Source organism: Schistocerca americana, chromosome 1, assembly GCF_021461395.2.
Source record: "Schistocerca americana isolate TAMUIC-IGC-003095 chromosome 1, iqSchAmer2.1, whole genome shotgun sequence".
Lineage (NCBI taxonomy): Eukaryota > Metazoa > Arthropoda > Insecta > Orthoptera > Acrididae > Schistocerca > Schistocerca americana.
This window is the reverse complement of record NC_060119.1, coordinates 1,265,893,745-1,265,918,598: the sequence shown is the minus strand read 5'-3', so window position 1 is coordinate 1,265,918,598 and position 24,854 is coordinate 1,265,893,745.

Sequence of the window (24,854 nt, the reverse complement as noted above, 5' to 3'; positions counted from 1 at the left end):
CCGGGTTCGATTCCCGGCGGGGTCAGGGATTTTCTCTGCCTCGTGATGACTGGGTGTTGTGTGATGTCCTTAGGTTAGTTAGGTTTAAGTAGTTCTAAGTTCTAGGGGACTGATCACCATAGATGTTAAGTCCCATAGTGCTCAGAGCCATTTGAACCATTTTTTTAAATTAAAAATGTATATTGTTTGCTTCATGCAGCTCTAAACTGAAATAACCACTACGAGTGAGCAAACCACCCTGCTTCCTCTATGAGATCCGTCACACAACACTAACGTGTTTTGTGATCTGTGTATTCCACTGACTGAGGGAGATAACATCTGTAGCGCTATTCCAGAAGACACTGCCATGCCAATGTTGCCAAAGTAGGAAACACTATTCTGGTGGAGTCATCGCATAATTAAATATCGCAAAGTGCCAATACAGCGAAATTACTTAACCTTACCCCATGTCTCACGAAATGATCACGCCGGATAATATGAAGAATTAGAGCTCGCACGTCGGTTAACTGTGCACCACACGTCAGTGGAAAAGGACAAGGGAGGGGAGCGACGGTAGTGATTCTAGAACTGCCTCGGCCTCAAGGCGGCTTCCGGAGTGTAGATGTAGATTTAGTTGCGAACAGCCACCTGTAGACAGAAGAAGTGTGTCTCGACTGGGGACACTTTTTTTCACTAGCTGCATATATTTTATGACCCACCTTCTAATTTCTTATGTTGGGTCGTATGATGCCACTTGGCCGCTGTGACTGGGTCCGGGGTCCGGAGTGACTGAGAGTAACACCACCCTGGCTCCCGTCCCCACTCACACCGTTGCCCGTCTCCCGCCACTTGGAGGCGGGCTCTATTTGTTTACATCCATTTGATATCTTTTTTTGTGCAGCATTAGAAAAACTTATAACTAATACAAAATCAAGTGAGATATTAATAAACAAAACGAAATTAAATATTTATAAAGAAGGAAGGAAGAGAATTGAATAGAGAAGAGATAGGTATAATATTGCCCGTCACCTGGTTGTGGGCGGCGGCCCGGGTCTTGGAATGACCCTCAAGACGCTGGCCGTCCCTCACCGTGCCTTTAACATCTACCATCCTAAAAACTAACTTAACTAGGAGAGATTAGGGCACGTTAAAGCTAGAAACTAAGACTAAGACCTCCATGTCCAGCCTGCTAAACTATTTACGATATACAATAGAGAGGTAACTGATTTTGTGCTTGGCTCAAAGTTGCTAATGAAAGGGTACTTGTGGTAAAAGTAATAAGGTAATGACGCTAACGGTTTGTGTTGAGCCTACAGGCTCCTAGTAGAGTACATCTGGCGCAAGCACCTCCCGGCCCCGCCGACAACACGACCTGAACGGTGGTTTTCCCCGATCTACCATAGGTATCCGTCGGGTTGGGCTCAAAAGAGAGGAACCACAATTAAGATCCTTCCATCCAGACTGTGCGCTGCCTCTTAACGGAAGGCGTAGGTCCCTGGAAGAGGTACCTAGCTTTCAGCTCTTATTAGACATGGGGGTGCTGTTAACTATTTACATATAAGGTGCAATCTGTTTTTAGGATTGTGTGTGATATGTGCACCTCTTGTCGGTTGTTCCAGACTGTCCTTTGAAGTTGACTTGGTTGACACTACGGATCATCCGCGCTGGACGCTTCAATATCTGTGTTGGTGCCCTGGTCTGTATCTGTTTCTTCTTCATCACTCGTGGTGCTAATCATATCTGTGTCCCCCTTGGCATCGTGATGTGTGTTTGGACGGACTTGCCTTCGGTAGGGTCTGTTGCGCAAGTATTCTATTTGTTAGATCTTCGAGATTCCTTCAGTTAGTTTGTTGAGTTCAGTCCACCTTTCCAGGTAGCGTATTATGGCATGTAGTTCGTTCCGTGTGTTCAGGCGATTTATGTGTGCTGTGTGTCTTGTGTTCGTGCGTTGTCCGCAGAAGAAGACAGTATGTTCAGGGGAACCTTCTTCCCCGCATGTGCATCTGTCAGGGGAACCTTCTTCCCCGCATGTGCATCTGTTAGTCTGCTGCAGACTCACGCGGTACAGGTGCGTGGGATAAGGGCCATGTCCTGTGATGAAATGTACCATACCGCGGCTGGGATCGATATGTTTTAGTTTTAGTCTTTCCCGGATGTCAGGGAAGAAGTTGTATACACGGCGGCCCTTATCGCTGGGGACACGAGCCACTTGTGCGTCCTGGCCAGCAGTCAGCCGGGCTGCCGGCTCCTTCCTGCGTAAGGCGAGGCGTGGGTCTGGTGCAGCCGCAGCGCTGACCGCGGCCAGAGTCTCGCCGCTAACGGGTCCACGTCCGCCGGAGTCTGACCCTCTGCTCCGGTACGCGACCTCCTCCCGTACCCCGCACAGCTGGCCGTCACCACACTCACATTATTGGCACTGCAACAGCATTCGTTGACTAATTGGGTCTTCTTTCAACTCTTCTGAACGAAATTGTGGATACATAATAGCGTATGACAGCGAAGCCTTCCGCCGCGGCTCTGTCGTATAAAACGTCCTCTGACTTCTTACCGCGTCAGTTCAGGGTAAAACCTCGAGCTTTCGACGATTACATCAATCGTCTCCGTCAGGAGCAACGGACTGTCAAAACAGCTGCCGTGGTGGCCTTATATAGCCCAAAGACTGCTTCTGATTGGTCGGCAATTACGTCGTGCTATCGCAGAAGGTGTCAACGTCTGCGCCGCTGGTGCCACCGTTCTCGCCAGAGCGTAAGCACTGGGACGAATGTTGGGTTGGCAGAAGAGCCAACACCGTGTTACTAGAGGAGGCCGAAATGCACGCGTATTAGCTCAAGCAGGCTGGCGTGAGGAGGGACGAACCATACTGACGTGAGGTCTGGAACATAACAAGGAATTAGAATTCAGAAAGCGGACGTAATTAGTTACATACTTAACTTTAATCCATTAATGATGAACGTCGCTCTTGACGGTACATGATTCACAATATTGTCTGTTCAGAATAGTAACTGAATATGGCACCTTGCTAGGTCGTACCTAATGACGTAGCTGAAGGCTATGCTAAACTGTCGTCTCGGCAAATGAGAGCGTATGTAGACAGTGAACCATCGCTAGCAAAGTCGGCTGTACAACTGGGGCGAGTGCTAGGGAGTCTCTCTAGACTAGACCTGCCGTGTGGCGACGCTCGGTCTGCAATCACATAGTGGCGACACGCGGGTCCGACGTATACTAACGGACCGCGGCCGATTTAAAGGCTACCACCTAGCAAGTGTGGTGTCTGGCGGTGACACCGCAACGAATATCTCTGGCTGGGAGAGTGCAAAAAAAACAAATAATAATAAAAAAATAAATAAATAAAATAAAATAAACGGAGTGGGGGGGGGGGGAGTAAAAAAACGTCGACGTTCTGGTATGTTGTAATGGCGCCGCAGAGCGTCTCCACACACGTCATCTGCCTGGTAGAATCTCACTGACTGGAGCACAGCTGTCTTCATTGTCAAGTACTGCTTCGAAATGACCTCTGATGACCAGCGAAGGTGTGTTTGGAGACGCTCCGGATAGCAATGGGACTGTCGTCCGCTATACGGTCCGACATCCACAAATGATGGTCTGGGGTGCCATTTCATATCACAGTAGGACCCCTTTGGTTGTCATCTGGTGCCCTCTTACAGCACAGCAGAACATCGATGACATTCTACGCCGCCATTATGTTGCTCTTCAGCAAGATAATGCCCGCCTGCATAAGGCGATAATGTCTGCTGCTTGTCTTCCCGCTTGTCACACCCTGCCTTTGCCAGCAAGGCCACCGGATCTCTACCCAACTGAGAACATTTGAAACATTATGCGCAGGGCCCTCCAGTCGGGATTTTGACGATCTTAAGCGCCAGCTCGACAGAATTTGGCACGATATCCCTCAGGAGAACGTCCAGTAACTCCCTCTATCAATCAGTGGCAAGCCGAATAACAGCTGGCATAAGGAACAGCCGTGGATCAATGCGTTAATGTCTTGCTCAAATTGTGAAGCGCTTTCTCCTGAATAAATCATCGAATATTTCTGAAATTATAATCATTTGTTTTCCTGTACCTGTACACCACATCTACCTATTTTCGTCCCACTGGGAGAATTGCTTCGTGCTGCGTAGTTTTTTTGTTCAAACGGCTCTGATCACTATGCGACTTAACGTCTGAGGTCATCAGTCCCCTAGAATTTAGAACTACTTAAACCTAAATAACCTAAGGACATCACACACATCCATGCCCGAGGCAGGATTCGAATCTGCGACCGTAGCAGTCGCTCGGTTCCAGACTTTAGCGCCTAGAACCGCACGGCCACTCTGGCCGGCAGCTATTTTTTTTTTTTTGTCGTAAACTCTATTTCGACATAAAAACGTTTCGGAACAGCTGAAGAGCGTCACATGTTCCGCTGTTGGTAACGGCGTTGCGACCTACGGCTTCCACGAGGCGGCACAGTGGGATCGGAGTGGGGTCTGCTGCAGAAGACGCACAGCCGGGAGGAGACGGGGCGGGCCTGGCCTATTGTCTCGGGGAGGCAGCCGGCAGCGGCCGCCGAGTACGGAGACGCTTCCGGCCGCTCGTTATCGGAGCGGGTTGCGAGACGCGACGGGAAGCACGCCTCATAATTCCGGGGCAGCTCGCTTTCCCTCCCCCTAGATGCGGGCTGCTGGCCTTTCCGTCTCTAAGGAAAAAGAAACACAGAGGGAACAAGAGTATATGCGAGGTCAGCACCTGCAACGCTATGTTTACTCTTCAAAGATGTAACAATTAGGGGAATTCAGACATGCCTATTACGCAAGCAACTTTTTCACTGTCCAAATATGTTTCGCCACAATGGACCATCATCATCGCATTGTTTTACTCGGAACTTAATTTCTAAGATGTTAGCTCTCTACGACATTCATTATTATTCACTGCAGGAAAAAACTAGTACACGATTTTAGAGGTATCTGATTCACTCAAGGTTTATTATAGCGTAAGTTGTATATGAAAGGAGTACAGGTGTAGGGCAATAGCAAAAGCGGTTCTGAGGTACCAGGTGTCGAACCGTGCTGAAACAGCCATATTGGTACTGGTGCGGCCTGCACGGATGGCAATGCGGGTGCCGATTCTGGCCTCCAACCGATCGTACAGGTGGCGAGTACAGTTCTGAGCTAACCTTATGCCACGCTTACTCTGCCTGTTCACGCAGTACAGAGCAACGGCCTTGCCGCAGTGGATACCCCGGTTCCCGTCAGACCACCGAAGTTAAGCGCTGTCGGGCGTGACCGGCATGTGGCTGGGTGACCATTCGGGCCACCGTGCGCTGTTGTCATTTTTCGGAGTGCACTCAGCCTCGTCATGCCAATTTTGAGGAGCTACTCGACCGAACAGTATCGGGTCCGGTCAAAGAAAACCATCACAACGACCGGGAGAGCGGTGTGCTGACCACACGCCCCTCCTATCCGCGTCCTCAGCTGACGATGACACGGCGGTCGGATGGTCCCGATGGGCCACTTGTGGCCTGAGGACGGAGTCTTTTTTCAAGTAGTGCGGTAAGATAAATTTAAAACTGGGGCAGCCACAGTTAAAGCACTCGTACATGACTGACTGACAGTTCATGGAGTAGAATAGGTATTTAAATACGGGTGCTGAAACAATTAAAATATAAAATTGAATTAAACGTCCAGTAGTCCGCTATAGCTGTATTTATTTTCGTCTACTAGAAACACACACAACCGGTTTCGGTACTTTTACGTTGATTTTCTTTGTGTATATGAATACTATGTCATATGGGGTAGGGAATTGTTACAGAAAGCCGCAAAGTAACAGTTGGCGTGGCTAGGCAAAGTTCTCAGTCTTCCACAATCAATAAAAACTATAACCAATAATGAATGTCTAGTCTGGCTTAAATTGACAAAATATCGTCACTTTACAGCTTAAAATATGCTCCTGTGGGTCTGCAGCTTGGCATCGTCTGTTGCTTGACACATGGGGCCATAGGCGCATAATTTATACCTTATAGTGATGACAATTCTTGATTTTAACACAGATTGCACATTTTTATTGCTTGTGGAGGTCTGAGAATTTTGCCTAGCACGCCAACTGTTACCTTGGGGCTTTCTGTAACAACTCCCTGTACCACATGACATAGCATTTATATACACCAGAAAATACACTCCTGGAAATTGAAATAAGAACACCGTGAATTCATTGTCCCAGGAAGGGGAAACTTTATTGACACATTCCTGGGGTCAGATACATCACATGATCACACTGACAGAACCACAGGCACATAGACACAGGCAACAGAGCATGCACAATGTCGGCACTAGTACAGTGTATATCCACCTTTCGCAGCAATGCAGGCTGCTATTCTCCCATGGAGACGATCGTAGAGATGCTGGATGTAGTCCTGTGGAACGGCTTGCCATGCCATTTCCACCTGGCGCCTCAGTTGGACCAGCGTTCGTGCTGGACGTGCAGACCGCGTGAGACGACGCTTCATCCAGTCCCAAACATGCTCAATGGGGGACAGATCCGGAGATCTTGCTGGCCAGGGTAGTTGACTTACACCTTCTAGAGCACGTTGGGTGGCACGGGATACATGCGGACGTGCATTGTCCTGTTGGAACAGCAAGTTCCCTTGCCGGTCTAGGAATGGTAGAACGATGGGTTCGATGACGGTTTGGATGTACCGTGCACTATTCAGTGTCCCCTCTACGATCACCAGTGGTGTACGGCCAGTGTAGGAGATCGCTCCCCACACCATGATGCCGGGTGTTGGCCCTGTGTGCCTCGGTCGTATGCAGTCCTGATTGTGGCGCTCACCTGCACGGCGCCAAACACGCATACGACCATCATTGGCACCAAGGCAGAAGCGACTCTCATCGCTGAAGACGACACGTCTCCATTCGTCCCTCCATTCACGCCTGTCGCGACACCACTGGAGGCGGGCTGCACGATGTTGGGGCGTGAGCGGAAGACGGCCTAACGGTGTGCGGGACCGTAGCCCAACTTCATGGAGACGGTTGCGAATGGTCCTCGCCGATACCCCAGGAGCAACAGTGTCCCTAATTTGCTGGGAAGTGGCGGTGCGGTCCCCTACGGCACTGCGTAGGATCCTACGGTCTTGGCGTGCATCCGTGCGTCGCTGCGGTCCGGTCCCAGGTCGACGGGCACGTGCACCTTCCGCCGACCACTGGCGACAACATCGATGTACTGTGGAGACCTCACGCCCCACGTCTTGAGCAATTCGGCGGTACGTCCACCCGGCCTCCCGCATGCCCACTATACGCCCTCGCTCAAAGTCCGTCAACTGCACATACGGTTCACGTCCACGCTATCGCGGCATGCTACCAGTGTTAAAGACAGCGATGGAGCTCCGTATGGCACGGCAAACTGGCTGACACTGACGGCGGCGGTGCACAAATGCTGCGCAGCTAGCGCCATTCGACGGCCAACACCGCGGTTCCTGGTGTGTCCGCTGTGCCGTGCGTGTGATCATTGCTTGTACAGCCCTCTCGCAGTGTAAGGAGCAAGTATGGTGGGTCTGACACACCGGTGTCAATGTGTTCTTTTTTCCATTTCCAGGAGTGTATAACGTAAAAGTTGCGAAACCGGTTTTGTGGGTCTCTAATCGGCGTAAATGAATAAAGCTGCAGCAGACTATTGGACTTTTAGTTCAGTTTTATATTTTAATAGTTTCAACACCCTGTATTTAAACACCTGTTGTACTCTATGAATTGTCAATCAGTCATATAGTTCTGTTATAGATGTTGGTTGACGGGTCGCACGAGTCACTTCTCGTTCCATCACATCCCACACGTGCTCGATTGGAAACAAGTGCGGGGATCATGATGGCCAGGGAAGTTGCTGCACGTCTTGCAGAGCACACTGAGTTTCACAGACACTGTGTGGGCGAGCATTGTCCTGTTGGAATGACAAATCACGGCAAAAGAACAGGTCTAACAATATTCTGATTAGCGCACCCTCCAAAAATTCTAAAGAAGACCAACAGGTCCATCTTATTGCACCCGAGACTATAAGGCCTGGAGTGAGATCAATTGCGGCGGTGCGGTTCTTTCCGTCCCTTTACAATGAAACCTGCACCTAGCTGTGAACATTGTCTCAGTATATCATCAGTAGGGAAGCCGAGGAAAACCTACCGTACTTCGACGTGAACCAGGCTGCAATTAAAGTCATTAATCTACGTTTCGGGAGAAAGTTTCCACACGAAATGCGAGGTTGGAAATTTTGCCCTTAATTCATGTGTTCTGAAACTTAGGTGAACAAGTATCACTACCAAGCCCGTGCTAGTCCTAACACAGTCACTCACAATCCCTTTCACTCACGTTAGCAAGTTTATGGTGTTGCATTTCCCGAAAACGTAATAGCTACAAAAATACTGATTGTTTTTGATTGAGAATGCTCGCCAAATATTAAGTCTGTCGGTACCAAATGCAGTCACAGTTTTTAGCCATCGACCTGCTCAATACGCCACGCAGAATATGTCTTTTCTCGTCACAACATTCACTTAAAAATTCCGAAATTTCTACACGCCCATCGGAGTAATTAAGCCGTCACTTTACAACACTTTTGATGTATGAAACACTGTTAGATGCGGCAACTTATTGTTTCCATCGGAACTAGTGCTACACACGTCCGAACTGTTTCATGGCTAGGCTTCGAGTCCTCCCTAGAATACTCTAAGTCTTCTCTACCAGTAGAGAAAGGCGCGCGAAGAATATTGCTTTACCATTGGTCAGTTTACTCAACAGCCAATAGCAAAACAACACTCTCCCGCGTCAGTCCGCGCTTTTCATCCATAACCAATCGCAAAATAGTAAACCTAACGACCGTACTTTTTACCGACGTAATTATCTAATATGCTGAAGTTTTGATTATGCATAAAGTTATTTACTATTGTTATTTATACCTGAATTAACTTTCTCTTTACCATAAACTTACTTTACAAATCTATTCTACAAAAATCCCGTTTGTCTATAACCATACTCCTTCGAAATGTTCCCATACTAAATCCTACTACATAACTCGTTAAACAATTATCTACATATTAACCTTAAACCACACTCACGCGTCACTCATACTGCTAAAACACATTTACAACATTTTACATACACAAAAATACATAACAACACTTTATGAAAATACTAGAACAGTTTATGAAAAACATTCTATTACTTTAGTGCACTCTAGTGGGCACAATCGAAACTAAAATCCCAGTCCCCTATCCAATACTGTCCTCTATCGGCTGATAGATAAACTACGTCCAGTCTGGCGTCACCATCTGTCACTATCCAGCTCTGAGACACATCTCCCACTTAACCGCCTCCAAGGCAGGATCGGTATACGGCGCTACACCTTGGACTAGTCCACTCTACAAGAGAGCGCACACCAGGTCCACGTTGTAAGCGCAAACAATCATCACTTTGACGGCAGCAATCTAGCTGTGCTCGTACAGTTCTGCGGAAGGACCATCCCGCCACTCGGAACGCCACCATTTGACCCCTTTCAAACTTGCTCACTTGGCTGTCGGAAGTACGATTGCGTCTCCGAGGCGTGGTAGCCTGCTTGCTTCACACGTCTGCACCACACTCTACCTTCTGGCTGTGAGCATTCCCTATTAATGGGTACACACAAGAAATGATTTCCAAGATGGAGGAGAGAAGAAAATTGAAAAACACGAACACTGAAGATGCAAGAAAGATATATCGAAGGTTAAATAACGAACTGCGAAGAGAAACAGAGCAGGCTAGGAAAAAATGGCTAAAAGAGGAATGTGATGAAATTGAAGAACTGGACAGGAAGGGAAGATACGACTTACTATACAACAGAGTAAAGACTATGACATGGGAGCAAAACAGAGCAGGAAGTGCTACTATGGAAATTTTGAGTAAAGACGAAGAGGTAGTGTACAAAGATCGTGACGATGTCCTCCAGAGATGGGAAGAATATATAAAAGAGCTATATGACACAAATAGCAAACCAGAAACTCTGGAACTTGAATCACACAACAGTGTAAGTGATGAAGAGAAAGGACCGACCATCATAATGGAAGAAGTAAAGTCTGCCATTGCTGCAATGAAAAATGGAAAAGCAGTAGGTACAGACACAATACCGGGAGAAATACTAAAATGCTTGAACCACAATGGAATAAGAGAAATATTGAGGTTATGTAATAAAATATATGACAGTGGTGAATGGCCTGAGGACTTTTTGACAACAGTAATGATTCCATTACCGAAAAAAGAAGGAACCAAGAAATGCAGCGAGCACAGGACAATCAGCCTCATTTCACATGCAGCCAAAGTGATGTTAAGAATAATTAATAAAAGACTTGAAAAAGTAATAGAGGAGAATCTCGGCGAGGAGCAGTTTGGCTTTAGACGGAATACGGGCACCAGAGATGCAATAGGGCTCCTACGAATCTTGGGAGAAAGGTTTATTGAAAAAGGAAGAGACCTATATAAGTGCTTCATCGATTTAGAAAAGGCATTTGACAATGTGGTTTGGGACAAGCTGGCGACTATTACGAGGGAAAAGAGAGTGGACTGGAAAACCAGAAGACTTATAACCTCATTATACCTTAATCAAAAAGTTTCAGTTAAAGTGAGAGGAGAAAGTACAAACTGGATCAGACTAGGGAAAGGAGTAAGACAAGGATGCTGTTTATCACCTACTCTTTTCAACCTGTACTTGGAAAATATGATTGACCGATGCTCATTAGATGACAAAGGAGTAGAAATTGGAGGAAGAAGAGTAGGGTGCTTGAGATTTGCTGATGACATGGTCCTTCTAGCTACAGGGGAAAAAGAATTACAGGATTTGGTGGACACCATTGCAACTAACGGAAAAAAATATGGAATGAAAATTAACACAAATAAAACAAAAGTACTGGCAATAGGAGGAAAAAATGGAAATAAAAATTGTGCTGAATGGAGAAACACTAGAACAGGTGCAAAATTTTAAGTATCTTGGAAGCAGGATAGACACCGACTGGAAGTGCACCACAGAAATTAAAACAAGGATAGCAATGACAAAAGAGGCGTTTTATAAGAAAAGGAGAATCTTCTGCAGCGGTCTGGACAGAGAACTCAGAAAGAGACTCATAAAATGTCTTGTATGGATTGTTCTTCTATATGGCGCTGAAACATGGACTATGAGCAAAAAAGACAGAGGAAGGCTGGAGGCTTTTGAGATCTGGACATGGCGGAAGATGGAAAGAATAAGTTGGATGGACAGAGTAAAAAATGAAGACGTACTGAGAAGAGTGGGAGAGAAAAGGCAGTTACTAGATGTAATAAAGAGAAGAAAAAGAAATTGGATTGGGCATATATTAAGAAAGAATGACGGACTGATAAAAACAGTTTTAGAAGGTTATGTAGAAGGGAAAAGGAAGCGAGGAAGGAAGAGATTCCAGATACTGGATGATATGATGGACGGTACAACATACAGCAGCCTTAAGAAGGAAGCAATGGATCGCAGAAAATTGAGAGGCAAAGGACCTGCTAATATAGCAGATAACTGATGATGATGACAGATGGTACTTTGGTAGCTACGCCACTACGCTATCTGTTGGCGGACGACGTTGAAGCCACTATCCGTACAGCTACTACCCCCAGGTGACATATGCTGTCATCGGATCAAAATCTTTCCACGTGTACTGGCTTTTACCGGTAGTACGTACAGGGTTATTACAAATGATTGAAGCGACTTCACAGCTCTACAATAACTTTATTATTTGAGATATTTTCACAATGTTTTGCACACACATACAAAAACTCAAAAAGGTTTTTTAGGCATTCACAAATGTTCGATATGTGCCCCTTTAGTGATTCGGCAGACATCAAGTCGATAATCAAGTTCCTCCCACACTCGGCGCAACATGTCCCCATCAATGAGTTCGAAAGCATCGTTGATGCGAGCTCGCAGTTCTGGCACGTTTCTTGGTAGAGGAGGTTTAAACACTGAATCTTTCACATAATCCCACAGAAATAAATCGCATGGGGTTAAATCGGGAGAGCGTGGATGCCATGACATGAATTGCTGATCATGATCTCCACCACGACCGATCCATCGGTTTTCCAATCTCCTGTTTAAGAAATGCCGAACATCATGATGGAAGTGCGGTGGAGCACCATCCTGTTGAAAGATGAAGTCGGCGTTGTCGGTCTCCAGTTGTGGCATGAGCCAATTTTCCAGCATGTCCAGATACACGTGTCCTGTAACGTTTTTTTCGCAGAAGAAAAAGGGGCCGTAAACTTTAAACCGTGAGATTGCACAAAACACATTAACTTTTGGTGAATTGCGAATTTGCTGCACGAATGCGTGAGGATTCTCTACCGCCCAGATTCGCACTTTGTGTCTGTGCACTTCACCATTAAGAAAAAATGTTGCTTCATCACTGAAAACAAGTTTCGCACTGAACGCATCCTCTTCCATGAGCTGTTGCAACCACACCGAAAATTCAAAGCGTTTGACTTTGTCATCGGGTGTCAGGGCTTGTAGCAATTGTAAACGGTAAGGCTTCTGCTTTAGCCTTTTCCGTAAGATTTTCCAAACCATCGGCTGTGGTACGTTTAGCTCCCTGCTTGCTTTATTCGTCGACTTCCGCGGGCTACGCGTGAAACTTGCCCGCACGCGTTCAACCGTTTCTTCGCTCACTGCAGGCCGACCCGTTGATTTCCCCTTACAGATGCATCCAGAAGCTTTAAACTGCGCATACCATCGCCGAATGGAGTTAGCAGTTTGTGGATCTTTGTTGAACTTCGTCCTGAAGTGTCCTTGCACTCTTATAACTGACTGATGTGAGTGCATTTCAAGCACGACATACGCTTTCTCGGCTCCTGTCGCCATTTTCTCTCACTGCGCTCTCGAGCGCTCTGGCGGCAGAAACCTGAAGTGCGGCTTCAACCGAACAAAACTTTGAGTTTTTCTACGTATCTGTAGTGTGTCGTGACCATATGTCAATGAATGGAGCTACAGTGAATTTATGAAATCGCTTCAATCATTTGTAATAGCCCTGTAGCTTGCCATATTCTTCTTGTGGTTCGTGTCCTCATCTGGAGACGCAACAGTTGCAGAAATAAGCTATACAACGCAGTGCATGTGTAAGGGTTTTATGAAATCAACGTTTTTACCTTGCGTGTGTGTCTCGATGAGAAACTGCGAACCGTGTTTGTGTGAATATTCCTGCTGCAGGTGAACGGTCAGACGAAAACAGAAAGCACAACAAGAATATGGCGAATTAGGCAGTAGGGTAAAGAAGGTCCTACAGAAGCCAACATCCCAGAGATAAAGCTTCGGTTAAAACTATCCACTGATGATAGTCCAATGTGCTGATACATGTTCGGGCAGCAAAATTAGTTCCTTGCATAATGGGCTCATCTGAATGCCCACAATTGTTACCTCTTTTAACAGTAAGCCTAATGTTGCAGCTGTTGATGTTGCATATTTTCTTTTTCATTCTATGTTTGTTTTTCTTCTGCCAATCTCATCTCTGCAGAGTGTTTCAAAGAAGTGTCCTACATTGTTACAAGAGACACTACTACTCGAACTGGAAACAAAGTTCTCTAAACACACGCCTGGAGGAAACACCTGCTGAGATGCAGGAGACTCTGTCCTATGATAGCCTTCTCTCTCTGTTGTCTCTGCAGGAAGAGCTTATTGTCGTTTCCAGTCATTCTTCCACACCCTCCAGCTCTCCTTACCAAAGAATAGCTATGTGGTACCAGCTGACCGACCGCTCTCGGAATGGCTCGCATGCTGGTGTAACATCGATGGATATAGAACATGGCTTCTCTTTAAAATGTCCCTATAGTTGCAAAAATGTGGAATCAGGGTTTGGTAAACAGGGAGGACATGCTGCAGGATCTCCATTATCAACCGACACTTTATTAAAAGTTTTTCTTCGGTATTTTCGTACGAGGCGTACGAACTGAGGTTGTGCTCCGTAGTGCGTAAAGCACAACCGTCGTCTTCCTGCCAGGGTAACTTTCTCCAATGGCTTGGGTAGTTTTTCGTGCTGAAACTGGTGATAAACAGCTCCTGTCAATTCATCCGCTAAAGTGGTACGGCCCCAGAAGATCTACGGCCCATTACTCCTGTCCACTCGTTGCTGTGAAAACGAACCAGATGCCTTGCTTGTACGATTGATCCATCGAGCACGTGCAGCTACCTGCTAATGGTAATTGCGGTGATTTATTATCCCACTCGGTGTAAATCCTACCTGATCTAAATATATAAAACGCAATGTCATGACAGATGACCCATCATCGCCCAATCCAAACCACTAACGACAGAAACTTGAAATTCGGAGAGGCTGTTTATGTCATACCGTAGGGGTCGTTTAAGATGAGACTTTTTGAAATTCGACCCCTATGAGGATGAATTAGGGATGGAAGGTTTTTCGAAAATATGTCGCTATTAAGACAATTTTGAAGCTAGGCCTACGAAAACCGGGATTTGGTTTCTCGGTCAATAATTAAGATGTACGTGTTTCAGCATTTTTGGAAATGTAGCCCCTACTGCGGTGAAATAATGGGCGAAAGTATTTTTGAAAGTAAATCATTATTAAAGAACTACTAAAGTATTTTAAAGATACATCTATGAAATATTTGACCTCTCCGTTACAAATAAAAAAAGCTAAATCTATCAAGAATGTAATTTGACTACTTTGTTAGACATAAAAAAATGCTTTTCTCTGTTTTTGGAAATTCGACTGCAAAGGAGATGAAGTAGGCCCAGACTGATTCACTGCCTCATCACCGCCCAGCCCAAAGCGCCAAGGATGGGAACTTGAAATTTGGAGAGAGTGTGGATCTTGTATTGTAGGCATCATGTAAAAGGAACTGTCCGAAATTCCACTTCTAAGGGGATGAAAAGGGGATGAAGGGATTTCTGAAAATAGGTCGGTATTAAGGCGATTTTGAAGCCAGGGCTACGGAAATTGGTATTTGTTTCCTCAGTCAGAAATAAAAATATATCATTTTTGGAACTTCAACCACTAAGGGGATAAAATTGTGGGTGAAAGTTTTCTAAAAATAAATTTTATTAAACAACTACTAAAGCATTTTTAAAGGTGCATCTATGAAAATAGGTATTTCAATTCATGGGTGGAAATAAAAGAAAGGCGTTTTTCAATGTTTTTGGAAATTCAGTCCCCAAGGAATTAAAACAGTGGATATAAAGTTTTATAAAATTATTTTAATGTGTTAGTATTTTCAAAGCTAAGTGTATGAAAATTTGTATTTGGCTTCTCTGTTAGAAGTAAAAAAAACGCCTTTCACCGTCTTCGGAAATTCAACCCCTAAGGGGGTGAAATAGGGGATGAAAATTTTTAAGAAAATATTTCGTTATTTTTAAAAAGTTTTTAAAGAAAATGTATGAAAATGGGTATTTCACTTCTCAGTTAGATATAGAGTTACGTGTTAGAGAATGAAAGTTTCTATTAAATATTACCACAAGAATGCAAAAGGCATGATTAACAAAAACTTTGGACTGCAGCTACCAAAACCGCTTTTTGGTCAGAAGTACATTCGTAAAAGACAGTACTTATATGGCCTTAATTAGCATGAAAAGTTTATAAGGTGTCGGAATTTGTGAACAACATAATTCGATTAAAGAAAAACAAGAAAACATCTTTGCAGACCATAAAGTCTACACGAGCGAAACAGCGGGAGCTAAGCTATCCCGTAAATAAAATGCGCCCTATGAAATAGAGGTTCACTGCTCTGCAGAATCCAACGACAAAACAGTAACCTACCATGGTAGTCCCGTATCTATGAGGATGCACACGCTGTAAGTGATACGAAAGATGTACCCTCTTTGCTGTGGAATAGACATCGCAAGAGTGGGGTCTGTGGCTTCAGCAGCTCCAGAACACACATGTTTCAGCGATCATCTTCCACCCGTCCCAACACTCGCTCCTCAGTGTCCGGTGTGCGATCTGTGCGAGGTAAACAGCGATCGCTTGTCTGTTACGACTGATACCATGTCTGCAAATCATTGGATCAACCTCCTCCTCCTCCTCCTCCTCCTCCTTCTTCCTCAGCCTAGCTCGGTCCCTTGCTGGATAAAGGCCTCTTCCCTGTGTTTCCATCGTCTTCGGTTTTAAGCCACCTGGTACTGTCGTGTTCCAACCACGAGCTTCACGTCATCACGCTATCTCTTGTGCCGTCTTCCAAGCCTCTCCTGTGTTGCCGTAGCCTCCAGAGAACAGTTCCAGTGTCCCTCTGCAGTCATCCTGTCGAGCCTCGTGTCCGACCCATTCCCACTTCAGTCTTGCAATTGTTACCTTTGTTCTCTTTCTAATGTACCGCGATCGAGCCGTAGCCCTGAGGATGATTCTTAACCTCTATCGCTCCACTGCTCGTTGTCTGCGCTTTAGCCGACGAGCATCTGCCTTAGTCAGAGTCTCGGTTTCCAGATCGTAGGTTTAACTCGTAGTGTGTACATACACTCTGATACAAAAAAAGATACACCACGAAGGGATTATCCGTATGGGACTGAAATCGGCATATGTGACGTACAAGTACAGACAACTGATCACAGTTTCAGACAATGTCGACGATTTACTCTAGAGAGAGACCTTCACAACTTGAGCGAGTCAATAACGCATTGGTCCACGTATGGCTCTTACGGAAGCAGTAATTGGGCTCAGCTTTGTTTGATACACTTGTTGGATGTCCCTCTGAGGGATATGGTGGCAAATTATGTCCAACTGGTGCGTTAGATCGTTAAAATCCGGATCGTTGTAGGGCCTTGCCGTTAAGGCTCCAAGCGTTCTCATTTGGGGAAAGGTCCGGCGACCTTGCTGCCCGAGGCAGGGTTTTGGCAAACACAAACACAACCAGTAGACGTTCGAGCCCTGTGCGGGCGGGCATTATCTCGCTGAAATGTAAGCCCATGGTGGCTTGCCGTGAAGGACAACAAAATGGGGCGTAGAATATCGTCGATGTTCCGCTGTGCTATAAAGATGCTGCGGAGGGCTCTTGCTGTGAAATGAAATGTCACCCGTGACCCTTACTCCTGCCTAATGGCGAGCGACTGTCACGTTGATGTCTCACCACTGCTGAGGGCGCCTCCAGACACGTCGCCACTGGTCGCTGGGACTCAGTCCGAAGCGAAGCTCGTCACTGAAGAGAGTTCTTCTCCAGTCAATGGAATTCCAGGCCGAAGGTGTGTGCAAAAAAAAAAAAAAAAAAAAAATGCGCTATGAAACTGGCTTCTAAACCCTTCTACATATGAAGCTATCATCCGCCATTCTTTTCCCTTGTGCCGCGCGGGATTAGCCGAGCGGTCTCAGGCGCTGCAGTCATGGACTGTGCGGCTGGTCCCGGCGGAGGTTCGAGTCCTCCCTCGGGCATGGATGTGTGTGTTGGTCCTTAGGATAATTTAGGTTAAGTTGTGTGTAAGCTTAGGGACTGATGACCTTAGCAGTTAACTCCCATACGATTTCACACACATTTGAACATTTTTCCCTTGTGACTGTTTTGAAGTAATAATGTTATATTATTTATAGCCGTGAGACCTGAGTTTCTCCTGGCGTATACAATTTTCAAGCAACTTACGGGTATTCAGCCGGGTAATATTTTCAGCGACCGCCGACATTTCGGCGGGAGTACACCCCGCAGTTTGGCCTGAAAATGGCGGGGTGTACTCCCGCCGAAATATCGGCGGTCGCTGAACATATTACCTGGCTGAATATCCGTGAGTTGTATGAGTATTTAGAACCGTTTCGCCTAATACAGAAGTCCTATTGAAAACGGCGTACTGCAGCTGCTTGGTACTCTTTCAGATACTGGGTCGTGAAGACGTCTCGCAAATGTGCCCGGAAATAAAGAAAATGAATATAGGATCCTATTGCAACGGCACAGGCCACATTACCCGCTTGCACACGGAAGATTCTTTATTATGTAAGCCTTCACGAAAATGCATGTGGGTCCTTTATATCATTTTCTTTTTCATTTAATATATTTGGTGTGGTACCTTAAAATGTGTAAGTGGTAAGCTACTAGTAACTATGATTTGAGGAAAATTCAATATCCCTGTGAGTGGTCACTTTACCTCCCCTCGCCACCTCTCCCCCTCCTTATCACGACTTATGAATTCCGAGGTGGCGCACTGCAATGTCAGTATTGGCTCTTGAGCCAAGACGTTTCACTATCACTGAATTATAGTAATGAGGGTACGGCATTGGTGGCCGGGAGACCCCTCGCGGGGCGATTCAGCCGCCGCTCCACAAGTTCCTTAACGCCACTACGGCGACTTGCGAGTAAATGAGGATGAAATGATGATGAAAGACACACAACACCCAGTCACCTCGAGGCAGAGGAAATCTCTGATCCCGCCGGGAATCGAACCCGGGGCCCCGTGCGCGGGAAGCGAGAACGCTACCGCAAGACCACGAGCCGCGGACACTGAATTCTAGTGTTACGGATAGAATAGAAGAAAGCTCGGATGGTTGGGCATGTAAGACAATGATCAGAGTGCTTTCATGGGAAGCTCCTGATAGAAAAAGAAGATGCAGGCCATGGAAAGAGCAGCCATGGGGTATGTAAAAAGCGTTGGAGAGAAGAGGAAGAGAAGACGACCAGGAAGAATGGTGAGATCGAGGCGTTTGGCGACAGAGATGCGGCATGCGGTGACAGTCGTGGAACATCGGCGACGAGAAGAAGGAAGAAGTTGTCTCTAGAAAATTCATTCGCATCCAGAATCCCATCGGTGCTAGCATGGTAGAGGTGTTCTGTTCGGCAGCTAATGACTGTCTAGACTCGAGGAGGTGCCGCTTTTGGGGGACCTCCGGGGTCACACGACTGGCCGTTCCCAGGGCGTGGCCGCTGCTCGGCTGGGCCCGCGTGACGTCACGGCGACCAGGGGCGCTTCCTGCCAATGGGGGCGCCGGAGGAGAAGAACAGCAGAGCTGCGGCGCGGCTGGGCTTCATTTCCGCGATGGCCGGAACCGCTCGGCCCCAGGCCTTCCTGGCGTGACGTCACAACGCTACCAGCGCGGCCACGCCCCTCCACTGTCATTTCCAGAAGCTGTTTGGCCTAACAGCCTTGATAGCTGCGCTTCCGGTGTGCCCTGTTTAAAAGTTGCGGCATTTTCAGGAGACCCCGAATTAACGGGTAATTTCATTGCGTCATTTTTCCAATATGGTCTTTCCGCTGACACAACACGTATAAAATGAAGGCGGACATCATTCGGACTTCCGAAATTGCTGTGCTGAATAATGTTACGACACACATCCTGCTTTCTATCGTTACACGATTTCCACAGAGCAGACTATGTAATAAATAAGGATCGTAATGACAAAAACTGGTAGGGTTCCCGTTACATCTCAAATCTTCCACAGCTCTCTTAAACTGTAACTCTAATACTGGATTCCCTATGTCTTCCTTATCGACTACAGTTTCTTCTTCTGTCAAGTCATCAGACAGTTCCTCCCCCTCACACAGACCTTCAATGTACTCTCTCACAAATCCGCTCTTTTCTCTGCGTGTAACGAAGGAATCCCCACAGCACTCTTAATGCTGCCTTCATTGCTTCTAATTTCACCGATAGTTGCTTTCACATTTTTATATGCGGAATCAGACCTTCCTTGCTTCTAATTTCACAGATGGTTCTTTTCACATTTCTGTGTGCTGAATCAGACCTTCCTTGCTTCTAATATCATAGATGGTTCTTTTCACATTTCTATATGCTGAATCAGACCTTCCGACATTCGTTTCTTTTTCGATTTCTTCACATTTTCCCTGCAGCCCTTTCGCCTGGGCTGCCCTGCGATTTCTGTTTATTTCAAAAAATGAGTGTGAAATCTTATGAGACTTTTTCAAGATTTTAAACATGGCTGCAGCAGCAACTGTTGAAATTCTTCACGATAATGATATGAGACTTAACTGCTAAGGTCATCAGTCCCTAAGCTTACACACTACTAAACCTAAATTATCCTAACGACAAACACATACAACCACGCCCGAGGGAGGACTCGAACCTCCGCCGGGATCAGCCGCACAGTCCATGACTGCAGCGCCTCAGACCGCTCGGCTAATCCCGTGCGTTTCTGTTTATTTCATTCCTATGTGATTTATATTGCTGTATTCCTGTCTTTCACTGAGTATTTTTGTACTTCTTCCTTCCGCCGATCAATTGAAGTATTTCTTCTATTACCCAAGGTTTCTTTAGAGTTTCCTTCCTTGTACCTAAGTCTGTCCAACATCTGTAACTGTCCTATTTAGAGATCTCTACTCCCCTTCAGCTGAACTACTTCCTGTGATATTGCTTATCGCGGTGTCCACATCCATAGCACACTTGAAACGCATCTCATGATTTCTCACTATTTCAGTATCCCACTTCCTTTCTCACAGGTCCTTTCATACGATTGATTCTCTTAAACTGATCATTACTAAACTATGATCTGAGCCTGTTTCTGCTCCTGGATACGCCTTGAAATCCAATATCTGATTTCGGAATTCTGTCTGACCATGGTATAATCCAACTAGAATATTCCAGTGTCTCTGGTTCTAAGAGGTGCCATGCCTGTCATTTAATGTGGCACAGTATGGAGTGATCTTAGAGACCTTAATTTGTGGTTCTAGTTAAGAATAGGCAAAAATGGAACTTGAGTATGTTAATTACCTTTTTTATAACATCCTGTGATGCTGGTGTCGTACCCCATAAGGGCAATTGCCACACTGTCGTTACTAAAGTAGGAGGAATTTCTGCCCTCTAAGCATGTAAAACAATTACTTTGCCCTGACGCAATTGATTTTATAAGATTGTGTGTGATTCTACGTGCTGCAACAGAGATAAGCACTGCTGAGAACAAAGAACAAGAGAGACTGTTGTTATTACTCATTCACAGAAATTCGCGATACTGATACACTGAAAAGTTCGTTAACCGATTTGCACTGGACAAGAGCACAGCAAAAAAAAAAAAAAAATGATGCTAATTACAACCATTGACATAAGAGAACGAGCGCCCTGTTCAACCTGAAACGGGACGGTGTACAGAATTTAGTTTACGACTCACGTGACAGAGATTCAGCAATTCTGAAAGAATTTGATACAAAGAATTGTGACTACTGAGAAGCTCTGATCGAGATATAACTACCGATATGCCAACAATCAGTTGCACAGTGTCTCATCAATATTGCCTCGCGGTACAACTTCACTGCGTGTTTCCATCGACCAATAGCATCTCAAACGCGTCCAGCCTGTAGCACGCGAGGTCTTCGATCACGCGCTCGCTCCAGTACACCCGGGAGAGGACGCAGACGCACTTCCTGGCGCTCCTTCCGGACAATCGAAGCTCTAGCTTCAGTGCGCAATATGACCGCCCAACCGGCTCGCGTCTAAAGCGCGCCATTTGGATTCCTTGTCCGCGCGTTTTAATGGACAGGCTATCTCGACACTTCTACTGCGAACTCCAGTGACCAATGGAAACACATGATCACGAATTCGACGGAAAGATTGCTCCACCTGCGTGCCCCAACTCACGTACGCCAAGACAGAGGGGGCTAGTGTCCCGTGCCAGCATCTCTCTCCTTGTTCTTCGGTTCCTCTCCCTACTACTGTCCTGTGCATTCCAACGTTTCAACCCTTCGTTTCTAAGGTTGGAGAGGCAGTCTTTTAAGAATTCCATACGATAAATAATAAATACTGATTAACGACATTGATTTAAGCAAGAGCTGCAACACAGAGGCGTAAATTGATAGACGTTTTCGTTTCGGAAGTTGGCCTCGGTAGCAGGGAGTTTACCGGAGTACTCTAACTAAGGAGTATAAATATTTGATGGCAATTCGAAAATTTTGCTTTTAGGCTTGTAAGGTAACGGGGCCCAGCAGCGAACACGTGGTGCCGAAAGTTAGCCGGACAAGAGGGGTGGCCCCAGCGCATGGTCCAGGCCGAGCACGTGGCTGGGAATTCCCTAGTGACGCTGTGTCAGTGAAAGATACCTGTATGCCAGGAGTGCCAAAGATGGCGGACTTTGTGAAACCTTAATGGCAGACATTTCGCAGTTCGTATAGAATTAATAGTAGCCAGATGAATCATGATACCTCAAAAAGAAACATGTACATTAGCATTATTTCCACGACGATTCTGAAGGTGTAATCAGATTTTCAATATCTTTATTGGTTCAAATGGCTCTGAGCACTATGGGACTCAACTGCTGAGGTCATTAGTCCCCTAGAACTTAGAACTAGTTAAACCTAACTAACCTAAGGACATCACAAACATCCATGCCCGAGGCAGGATTCGAACCTGCGACCGTAGCGGTCTTGCGGTTCCAGACTGCAGCGCCTTTAACCGCACGACCACTTCGGCCGGCTATATCTTTATTAGTTTAAAGTTTAGTCTGAGGGTAAATTATACAAGTAACACCCAGCAACGAATTTCCAAAATTTAAACGCTTCATCCGATTTCGTAGAAAGCTATTAGTGTAAACCTAAATTGGTATAAGTTACAGGCATCAGTTATTGGAGGTCAAAGCGGCCGATTACTATCGATCGCATCAGGGCGTAAGTACTCCACAGTTACACGAAAAAACGGTAGCAGCATGCTTATAAGTATATTTATTCATCTGTGTCTTTGTTTATATCCGATATATGCTATTCATGAAGAAATTGGTTAAATATTTACTGTGTTTTAGAAAGCGCAGAGACATTAGGCTGCTGGCGTACTTTTTGTTTCTTTTCCTTTGGTATATGTTTTATTTAATTTTCTTATATACTTAATAATGTGTGTTAGAGCGTGTTTATAGTCCAGCAGAAGGAATATTTATTTAATTTCAAGTTATTTAAATGTAAATCCAGTATTTCGAATGTGTTTCGTTATATTTGCGTGGGTGCGTTGGTTTGAAGACACAGCAGGAGCGCTCTAGCCAATCACAGCGTTCTTTACTAAGAGAGACGAGACGTATGGAGGTTGGGGAGGAGCACGGAGCATGGAGCATGGAGCATGGAGCATGGAGCATGGAGCACGGTTTCCGGAGAGGACGCGGGTGGCTCTGTGCGGTGCTGGACAGGACACGAGCAAGTGCTGGACTTGGCGGCGCGACGGACGCTCGGTCGCGGCAGAGACTTGGAGAGTGTGGAGCGGCCTGCGTGTGGTCGCGGCAGATAGAAATACTTTGGAGTGCCGACTTGTGCACTTGTCAGATTTCCGTGGCTCCTACAGTGAAGACGTTGTGTGCGTTCGGAAGCGAATGTCTCGCGACCTGTTGTGTTGTTCATAACTAATTACGTGCTGTAGAAATCTGTTGTTTCCCTGTTATTCAACTTATATTTTATTTAACTGCAGCACCATCGACACCAATAAGTGTTTTGCAGAAATGCACCGCATTCTCAAAAATACTTCTGCTATCGTACTCATCATTTAAAGTCGTTAAGATAGTACCTGCAGATTTATTTAATTGCAATCTTTCATTTATTAATTTATGTGGTACTTTCACAATTCGCAATTGCCGAGTGATGGAAACCTTCGACTATTCGATTCATGTGTGTATTCTTATCGTATACTGTACACTCAGCAGTATTTGGCCTGTAATGCAGCAACTACGTATCCCATCCCCTGGGCAACGAAACCAGCCAAAACTTTTAACATTTCAACTCTGAGTCTGAGGGTACGAAGTTATTGGAAAGCCCGCAGGCTTCATGTACAAGTTCCAGTCACCCATACATCAGGAGATTTACTTTTTTTATGTTTTTCTGAGCATATTGCCTGGAATTGTAGTACAGATATCTTGCAAAATGATTACTTACCTTCATTTCCCTGTATTCTACATGCTGGGAACTTTTGCTAAATGATTGGCAGTGTGTAATTTCTATTCTATCACATATTAAATGTTTCTTCCTTCTCCGTTCTAATATGGGACGTGGGAAGGACGGCCGGTTGTACACCTCTTTGGGAGGTGTTGTTTTATTCTGATGCTGCCTGTGCTTTCCATGTGGAATAGGTACGTATGCAGTGGAGAAAAATTCTTAGTTTCTGCGATGAAAGACGGTTCTGAAAGCTATTTTCAAGTTTGTTCTCAAGACGTCTTTCTGGCTACTGTCTACCAGTTACGGTTCTTCAGTGTTCCTGTTACTCTCTTTCTTGTTTTGAGGTATCAGTCTTCTGACTGGTTTGATGCGGCCCGCCACGAATTCCTGTCCTTTGTCAACCTCTTCGTCTCAGAGTAGCTCTTCCAACCTGCGCCCTCAATTATTTGCTGGGTGTATTCCAGTCTCTGTCTTCCTCTACAGTTTCTGCCCTCTACAGCTCCCTGTAGAACTATGGAAGTCATTCCCTGATGTCTTAACAGATGTCCTATCATCCTGTCCCTTCTCCTTATCAGTGTTTTCCACATATTCCTTTCTTATCAGTCCACCTAATTTTCAACACACGTCCGTAGCACAACACCTGAAATGCTTCGATTATCTTCTTTTCCGGTTTTCTCGCAGTCCGTGTGCTCCGAAAGTACATCCTCAGAAATTTCTTCCTCAAATGAAGGTCTTTGTTCGAGACTAGTAGACTTCCCTTGGCCAAGAGTGCAATTTTTACCGTTGCTAGTCTGCTTTTGATGTTCTCCCTGCTCCGTCCGCCATTGGTTATTTTGCTGCCTAGATAGCAGAATTCCTTAACTTCATCTACTTCATGTTCATCAATCCCGATGTTAAGTTTCTCGCTGTTCTCATTTCTGCTACTTCTCATTACTTTCGTCTTTCTCCGATTTACTCTTAATTCATATTCTGTACTCATTAGACTGTTCATTCCGTTCAGCAGATCATGTAATTCTTCTTCACTTCAGAATAGCAATGTCACCAGTGAACCGTATCATTGATATCCTTTCACCATGAATTTTAATTGCACTCCTGAAACT